Genomic DNA, 9,932 nt, shown 5'->3' on the forward strand with positions numbered 1-9,932 from the left:
ACCTCTTTGACAACTGGCTCATGGGCTAAAAGGTACATGGTCTCAGAAGTATTTCAACATGTCCTACACCATGATTTGCTTTGTTTCTCTTGATAATGCTTATCTTTAAGTGTCTTTACCAGATAATTCAGCAAAAGAGGACCCTTGGAACTGCCACGGCCCACCTCTTCGTGATTGCGGACTCCCCCAGGACCCCCTCCAGTTGCCCGTACTTGGCTAACCAAGTTAGGCAGAGACTAAGGCTATCATGGGCTGGTATTACCCACGTGGCTAGCTTAATCATGATGCATTTTTAGCCAAGGACAGGTAAGATGTCCCACAACAAGTACTCCTAAGACAGGACATGCACATGGCCAGGTGCATAATCCAATGATGGGCAAAACTTGGTCAGAGGTGACACAACATAAGACAGGCAAAAATGCATAAGATTAGAGGAAGGAGATAGCCATCTCTCCTCAGGGAGCCACCTATGAGGTGGGTAACCTGTGAAATAAAGTCAGTCTGACCTTAAAATAAAAATAAAAGGGGGAGATGTGGGGACCTCAAGGCCCCGCCTTGCACAGTCTTACTGGCTTTGAAAGTCTGAAGAATACTTCCGCACTTCTGAGGAGTGCATGATCAGCGCCTGACCATCCTTAAGATACACCCTGGGGGGGGGGCGGATTTCCAGATGCCTTTATAAGCTCTGTAACACCTGCAATAAGTGAGTCCCTGCTTGACTAGGCTCCCCGTTGTGCCTGAGTGTTCCCGGTACTGGAGGTGGTGTGGGCTGGTGAATGGCATGCTTACTCATCCCCAATCATCACTGCCTGGGGATTGCTGGTTCGAACCCCCGGCACACCTCTGTTGGGCTTCTGGAGCTCAGGGCTCGGGAGTCATTGCAGAGGAGGAGGGGGAGATATTGTGGGAGCCAGAGGTGGTGGATGACCATGGGGGACAGCAGAGTTCTCCAGACAGCTGGTCAGTTACTCATGTGAACTCACACCAATGGTGACAGCATGCACAAGTCCTATGCAAGCTCCAGTGGATGAACTCTCACTGGAGAACATTTGAGGATTCAAGTTAGACACTATAGGCTTTATTATCCAGAGAGAGTACATTGAATTGAGTGGAGGGGGTGGGGATGTAGGGAGGTGTGGATGGGCAAGAGGATATAAATGTCATCAAATTATATTGCATGGAAATGGCAAAAATTCAACAAAAATGCTAAAAAAAGAGTAATTGTTGACAGATCAATCCAGAGTTGGGAGAGTATCATGTGAGAAATGATTCAGAAATTCAGCAATATCACCAGTGCCCTCCCATTTCCTTCTCTCTGTCGGACCTCTGACACCTTCTTAGGCTAGTTTTCCCTTTGTTGCAAGATGGTTGCCAGCAACAATTAGGATGGTTAATTCTCATCTCTTAGACAAAAAGCACCAGCTGTTTCTCATCTGTTGGAGCTTTATTCTATTTAGAGCAATGCCTGCCCCATGCCTACCTCTGAACCAGTTAGAGGAGACATGTGACTAAGGACAATAAGGTTCCTGCTAGGGCAGAGTCAGGGGCACCATAACTACATAGCTAGAAATTTAGAGTCAGGGTAGGAAGATGGTAAGAAATAAATAAATAAATACTTCAAGGGTATGAAGAGGTATGAAGGGGAAAAACACACCAAATAATCTCACTCTCATCATAAAATTTTAAGGAAGCACTCCAGTTTGTTTAGCAATCCATGAAGTCCTTCAACTGTCTTCCCAAAGGGTATTGTGATGACTCCTACTGGTAAAATTAACTATATCCTTGCTATTTTTTTCCTCCTGTATGATGCTGGATACTAAGAAAATTATGGCACTGTGAAATGTACCCATGGTCCCAGCTACTCAACAAAATGAGGCAGACAGGACCATAAGTTAGAGACCAACCTGGGCAACACAGGCAACATAGTCAGTGAGACCTTGTTTCAAAAAGAAAAATCCTAGAGATCACTAGGCAGTAAATGCCTCCAATTGAACAATCATCACAGTATAGAGACAGCAAAAGAAGATCAACAGCACAGCTCTTCAGTCATTAGAGAAGTGCAAGACGAAGAAACAGAAGATTCCTCTTAGGGCTGGAGATATGGCTCCATTGATAGAGTGCTTGTCTAGCATGCTGAAAGTCCTGAGTTCAATCTCCAGCACTGCATAAATGAGGAATGATGACTCATGCCTGTAGTCCCAGCACCCAGGAGGTGGAGGCAGGTGGATCAGAAGCTCAAAGCTGTCTTTGACTACATAGTAAGTTCCAGGCCAGCCTTGGCAATTTAAGATTCTATATCAAAAATAAAATAAAATAAAATAAAGAATCTGGACAATCCAGGGGAGTTACTAGTAGATTGTGTTAAAGGCAAAGAAGAGAGACGGCCTCACATAATACACTCAACTTCCAAGTGAACAGTCACTGTTGGACTACAAGGAAGGTGATTACTAGCTAAGAACGAGGCTGCGGCTGTGATGCAACGGAGCTGTTGCTTTTGTATAAGTACAAACCAGTGAGGGAGATGCATAATATACCACAGAAAGTGGTGGTGAGAAGGACATACTGCATAGCCTCTGTCTGGCAATTGGATTCAAGGACCCTCCAATGGAGTATGAGATTCTAGGTCTGGGTCAGCTTATTAGACTTTATATTGAGGACCTGAAATTGACTGTTGGTACAAACAGCACAGCTTGTTGAAAGAGAGTCCTTAAATAAATCCTTCCTCCCCAGTTCTTAATCACAAGATCCTCAATGGATTTTGCTTTTGCTCCAAGTATGAAAAAGAAAAGAAGCAAGTTCTTCAGCATACTCACCAGACATGGCCTTTTAATCTAAGGATAAGCATCCTTCAAATTCATTTTGCAAAATCTTTTCTATTGAATCTCTCTCCTTGGGGTCTTTTTGGCTCATAAATAGTTCCTTAAAGTATTATCATAGCTTTTGTATTTGACTAAGAGTTTGCATGAATAATAAAATATCCCAGGAGTAAACAAGTTCATATTTTTGCCATTTGTAAATTTTATTGCTATTATAAAATCAATGTTTTGCAGCCAGAACTCTTGGCAGCTGCTGTAGTGGGGCTGTCAGAAAGATACCATGGACTTCTCTTCTTCTCAGTATGACTTTTTTCTCCATATAAAACATTAGTGTGATTTTATATATGTAATAATCACTGCTCACCATAAATAGTGAGGGCATCACTTAGCTAGGCAGGAAATGGCCTACATAATGATATGCAAAGCAGGGCCTGCACTCATGGATGAATGGTCCACCCAGCACAGACTGAGGACCTGGCTGAAATATGCTCATCTCGAGGTGACAAGGCTTTAAATGTGATGAAGTGTAGAAATACACAAAGCTTAGGTAACCTCTGTGAGGCTCTTCCCAGATGCTGGTCTTTTCCTCCTTGACCCTCTGGATTGTCTAGACTGGAAACTTCCAGAACAGCCTTATCTGCTTCCCAGTTTTGCCTTGTGCTGCTTCTCCTAGGAAGCATTTAGCTGTTCCCTAGGGCGGTTATCCTCAAACTGGTCTGTTTATCAGAGCCACCTGGTGATTCCTTTTTCTTATTGGTTTTAAAAATCATTATTAAAACACTTAACTCCTTAATACTGCAAAATATTATTCATGCACATAGAAATAAAATTTCAAGTAGTATAAAAGGTGAACAAATGAAAGATAACCCGTCCAATCTACCCTAATCTAGTCAATTTATAAAGAATTTCTATTCTGCTTACTTCCGTAATAGTCAACAATACATTTATACTTTTGATTTTACTCTTTATTTTTATGTATACGTATATTTGTATGAGTTTATGTGTGCCAGCCATGCAGGAGCCCTTGGAGTACAGAAGAGGGAATTGGATCCCCTGGAACTTGAGTTACAGACTGTTGTGAGCCTCCATGTGGGTGTTGGGAACCGAACCCAGGTCATTTGCAAGAGTAGTAAGCACTCTTAAGTGTTGGGCCATTTATCCATCCCCACATTTGTACTTTTAATCAGGGTATCCTTCACAGTATTTTATAACTGATGAAACATACCCATCAAACAATTAGAGCTGCTGCCTGGAAGCCTTTATTGTTCAGGCTTAGATTTTCTTTTATGGGGTTAGTGAAGGCATGCAGCGGTATGTTAATTTCTTGTGGCTACTATAACAACTTACCACAAACTTTGTGGCTTAAAACAACAAAAAATGTCTTGTTGTACAGTTCTGGAGACCAGAAGTCAGAAATCAAGGTGCCAACAAGGCTTCACTTCCACAAGATCTAAAGGAGAATCATTGCTTATCTCTTCCGGCTTCTGGTGGGCCCAGACACTCATTGGTTGTGGCTGCCAGTGAGTCCATCTCTGCTTCTGTTTTCACTTGGCCTTTTTCTCTATGTCTGGATCTCCTTTTTTTTTTTTTTTTTTAACAAGGACATTTGTCTTTGGTCTTAGGCCCACCTGCATCACCCAACGGGATCTCATCTCTAAATCCTTAGTCATAGCCACAGGCTCTTTTCCCAAATAATATCGCACTCACAGATCTGATAAAGACCATGTGGACGGACTTCTGGGGGCCACCATCTGACAAGTACAAGAGGAGGTTATAGATGTGACTCCAGTAACTTGTACCAAAGTATTTTAATATTCCAACAACTCTTGTCTGACCCAGGTATGCTTTCTCCTTTGTCTTTATTTCTTGATTTATCCATTTTTAAAAAAAATTATGTGTATGCGTGTATTGCCTGCATGTAGGTAAGTGCACCTGTGTCGTGCAATGCCCACGGAGGTCAGAAGAGGCTGTCGGATCCCCTGGGACTGGAGTTACGGACAGGTGTTAGCTGCCATGTAGGTGCTAGGATTCAAACCTAGGTCTTCTGCAAGAACACCCAGTGTTCTTAACTGCTGAGCCATCTCTCCAGCCCCCAATTTATCCATTTTAAATGGTGTCTACTCATCGGAGAGATTTCAGACCCAGGTGTACTGAATCATGTATGATGTTTTCGAATCTTTCCAGGTTGAATCATGTATGATGTTTTCAAATCTTTCCATCCTGATGAGGCTCCTTGCTGAATGTGGCTTTGGGAACTGCTGCTTTGGAGATCTGGATCCCAGATATGGGAAGACCCAGGATGCCTGAAGGAGGTGGTTGGAGGTAACAGAGATAAAAACGTGTCTTGAAAAATGTGCTTTCCACTCACCGAGCTGAACTCTTTTCATTAATAATATTGCAATTATTTTGATATTTAAACACCCATGGAAGGGCATTTAGTTTTTCAGTTTTCTGAAAGAGGAAGTTTTAGAAAATAGTCTTCAAATCCCAGCAGGCTCACTTCCTCTCACCATTGGCCCAGTCACCAAAGATAAGTGCATACCCACAGGAAGGTGGGCATTCTCCAGCAGTTTTCCTTTTTAAAATTTACATTATTTATTATTATTATTGTGTGTGTGTGAGGGTAGATATGCCTGTGATGTTGCATGTATGGGGAGGTCATAGGACAAATTTAGGGAATCTGTTCTGTCTTTCTACCTTGGGTTCCAGGGATCAGACTCAGGTTGTCAGGTTTGTGTAGTCTGCAAGCATTTTTTTCTGCTGGGCTGACTCACTGGCTCCACTCTTCACCCATGACTTTATTTGGTCTTTACCTTCATTTTCTTTTCAAGCACAATTCTTTTTACTTCTTTTTGTCCTTCCTTCCTTCCTTTCTTCCTCCCTCCCTCCTTCCCTCCCTTCCTTCCTTCCTTCCTTCCTTCCTTCCTTCCTTCCTTTCTTTCTTTCTTCCTTTCTTTCTTTCTTACTATTGTTTGTGTTTTGTTTGAGACAACATCTCACTCTGTAGCCTGGACTGGATTCACTTCCCCAGTGCTGAGATTATGGGTATGTACAACCATGCCCCACTTCACACAAGCTCTTAAATGTATGAAAGAGGCAGAGAGTGAGCTTAACATGAAGTTTGCCTGTGTAGTAAGATGAAGCTTGCTCTGCTGAGGTACTTTGCTAGGAACCTGTTGGTTCAGCCTGGCCCCTTCTCCAGAGCCCACCAAGGCTTCCCTGTAGCTTTCCAGCTTCGTAGTGATGTGTGTGTGTGCTCTCTATAGATTACCATATTGTTAGAACTAGAGACTTGAAGGCGCTGAGAGATAAGAGGTTCCAAGCAAACAGAGAGGCAGCTCCTGTTCACCCTCCTGGGCTCTAACCTCATGTCCATGTTGCCATTCTGACAGGTGGCGCTGAAGACTTCCCAGCTGCCATCAGCCTCAGGGAGGGCACACTGATATAAATAGTTCAGTCTGTGTCAATGATGGGGTGAGGTCTCATCCCTAAAAGTTCTCTTATATAATGCATACATCTAGTTTCTGATCAACCCTAACTGACACAGAAAGCAGGCATTGTGTTATTATCATTCTTATTGTTTTGAAAGAAATCATAGAACTTTATTCTATTTCTAACTGGAACCAGAAGAAAGGAAAAATAGGGGCTATTCCCAGTTTTGTGGGAATGGGCCTGTCACATATCCTGAGAACTTTGTTGGTATCCCACCATCTCCAGCCATCATGCTATTGGCTCCTATCCCTCTTGACCTCTAGACTCTTGCCTTTTCTTTTCATCGTGCATCCCCTTCTGGCCCTGCTTGACTCCCCATGTAGGTCAATCCCCAGCGCTGACATCCCTCACCATCTGCTCTACTGTCTACTTCCTCATTCTTCACTGCCAGGCTTCGTGGTAGGGCATCTTGCACTGGTCACCTCAGAATTCTCTTTTTCTAGCATTTTTGGACCATGACCATTTCTTTCTCTTGCATCTTTGGAAGTCACAGAGATTTCCTAATTCAGCGCTCTCTCTCTCTCTCTCTCTCTCTCTCTCTCTCTCTCTCTCATTTCTTGTTTTGTTTCTGGGACAGGATCTCACTATGCAACCCTGGCTGGCCTGGAATTCTCCTTCTTTCTTTAAAAATATTTTTTGAGACTAAATAGCCCATCAGTTCCAATCTGTGCTGTCCAGTGTGTCACCCACTGGAGTGTGGTCAGCCCACCATCTCCTTGTTTAGGAAATCACATTCCCTTCACCACGTCTCTCCCTCTTCCTCTCTGAATTGTCATTCCCAGGCTCACGCAGCAGGTATCCCCAGGGAAGGACGCTCATCATCTATATTCTGGTTGCCTGTGGAGTTCCCACCCTGGTTGCAAACTAAGACTTTTTAAAACCCTTCCTTAATATTGTATCTTTCACAATTATTGGATAATGTATTACTAAAGTTTAGTTTAAACATATTTTAAATCAATTGTCTTCTCCCCCCTTTACACTCACAAATGCATTTCTGACTTGAATAATGAGCCCTTAGGGATGGATCTTTCAGTGTGCAGAAGTTTACTTTCTACTCACATTTTCAGGAGTCCATTTAGCTTTTTTTTTTTATTTATAGCAGTTTTAAGTAAACTTGATCTAAATCAGTGTTAAATACGAAACCTAGTTCTTTCGAGTTAGACTGTTTTTCCTTAAACCAACAAACTGTCCTCTATACTTAAAATGTTAAACGTGGACCTCTTATTAAATGGTCTAGGCTGAAAACTCTAATCTACTTTAAAATAGTTTTATTGCATTTTACTTATTTATTGTGTTTGCTTTCGTGTGTGTGTGTGTGTGTATGTGTGTGTGTGTGTGTGTGTGTGTGTGCGCGCGCGCTTGCACGTGCACGCACTATAGTGCATGCGTGAAGGTCAGAGGACAACTTGCAGGAATGGGTTCTCTCCTTCCACCATGTGGGTCCTGGGGATCAAACACAAATCATCAAATTTGACAGCAGGCACATTTGCTTGCTAATTTATCTTACCAGCCCTCTGTAGTCTACTTTGAAGACATATAACTGTTCATTCTTGTCTCTCTGATGACGCTATCACATTCTAATTCATACTTGTCTACTTCCAAAGTTCTGTGATGTCCAAGCACTGGTGGGATTTCCCTAGCTTTCTGTAGCTGACTGTGTACACCTCTCTGGTGTTTTAAAATTGAAAGGAAATGGACAGACTTTGAAAGACAGACAAAGATGGAACCATAATTTGGAAGGAAGGAAGTAACAAAGCCCTTCGCTGGAGCCACCTGCAGAAGACGGTGTATAAGGCCCACTTCTGGGTGGCAGCTTCTTTTCTCTTGGGGCTAAACATTCAAGCCCAAAGTTTATGAGGCTACGTAAGAAGGAGCAACTCCCAGAAGCTTTAAGAGTTTCAGCTTGGTGCCAGGTGTGGTGGCACATTCTTTGAATCCCAGCACTCGGGAGGCAGGCAGATCTCTGTGAGTTCAAGGCCAGCCTGGTCTACATAGTGAGTTCCAGGTCAGCTGGGAGAGCTTGCCTCAAAAAAGATCAAAAAAAAAAAAAAAAATTTCAGCTTGGCAAGCAAGGAGGGAGTCTTCCTTGAACATCCAAACAAATTCTTAGCTATTCCTTGAAATCTCAGTATTTCTTGGATCTGGAAGAAATGGTCTAAGAAAAAAAGATTCAGTGAAAACTTTTCAAAAAGACATGGTATGTCAAGAGAGGGTAAAGCTCAGTGGTAGAGCATTTGATTCCAAAAAGACATATCAAAATTCTGCTTACAGCCCTACTTCAAGTCCCAGGTCTTTGTCTAGATTGGTATAAACTTATTGAAGGGAACAAAGACAAGCTATTAAGGACTGTTTGAAGACTTCTTAGAACAAGAACAGTCTGAATTCCCTCTTTGCTTGTGGGATTTTTCCTTTTTATTTGAGACAAGAGAGGCTCATCCATCTCTTTTAAAAATATGGACTTTTTTTTTTTTTTAGTACTGTAAGGCTGAAGGCCAGTTCGGAATATCAGATGGAGACAGCAAGCCAGCTCAGATAAGAGTTTCCCAAGCTATCCATCACTTGAATAAAAGCCCAGCAGTGGTATTGATCCTAATCCTGAAGACAGGCTGAAGGGCGGAGGAGAGGTCACAGCACAGTGGAATATGAAAGAGGTGAGATGCTGATGAAGTGGCAGACACATGGGAAAGAATAGCCATCATGGGCCAGCTGGAGGAGATGGAGACTTGAGAATGACCTGAAAAGCCCCTCGGGTGCCTTACGAGGATCTCAAATGGAAATCAGTGGGTCTAGATTTCCAAGCCGAGAAGATAGGATTGATCTGCAGCCATGGTGAGTCACAAAAGCAATCATACGCTGACCATGAAAGTGATGTCACTTTGATGTTCAGCACAGCCAGATGGCAAGCCTTCCGCAGTGTGCAGGTCCTTGTTCATAGGGCCGTCACTCATTCTCTGTTCTCCCATAATTTGGGAGTCTTTATCTCCTTTCTCCTGCTCACCAAGTTTTAAAGTTTCCACTTACCCCACTACCCTTCTTACTTTACAAGCTTTCCTGGTTTCCTTCCCCAAAACTGCAATTGTCAGTACACAAACTCACACGTAGAACAACAAAAAAAGATGACATTTGCTTGATTTTTCTATGACTTAACTTGTAAATTGTAACACCTCAAGTGGCAGGAGCAATCTTAGTCATTTACTGTCACCTAGCATTTTTCCTTCCCTTCCAAATTCTCTGCAAAAGTAACACCCAGCCTGCTCTAAATTTCCAAGTAGTCTAGACTCCTTGCTGAGCAGAACTCCCCCAGCTCTGACTCCCCCACACCTCCACTCCCATACCTCCTTTCCCATCACCCTTCCATTACAGCAAAGCCAATGCAAGCCAATTCTGGTCTCCCTACTCTTTGGGGGTTGAGAGGGTGATCACACTCCCTAAACTCCCCAACACTGTGACTAACACCTTGCTCTTTGGGGGTTCCTTTCACTGCATAGGCCATGGAAACAAATCCCAGAAGAGTCTCTGACAATATCTTTCTGTCTTGTTCAAGGCCATGAGCCCACAACAAGGCTCAGGTGGAGCCAGGGCCCAAAGGAAAAGGAAATGATGGGAGGAACAGGGTGGGGCTGG

The sequence above is a fragment of the Nannospalax galili genome, unplaced genomic scaffold (assembly GCF_000622305.1).
Source record: "Nannospalax galili isolate Female #2095 unplaced genomic scaffold, S.galili_v1.0 scaffold346, whole genome shotgun sequence".
In the NCBI taxonomy this organism is placed as follows: Eukaryota; Metazoa; Chordata; class Mammalia; order Rodentia; family Spalacidae; genus Nannospalax; species Nannospalax galili.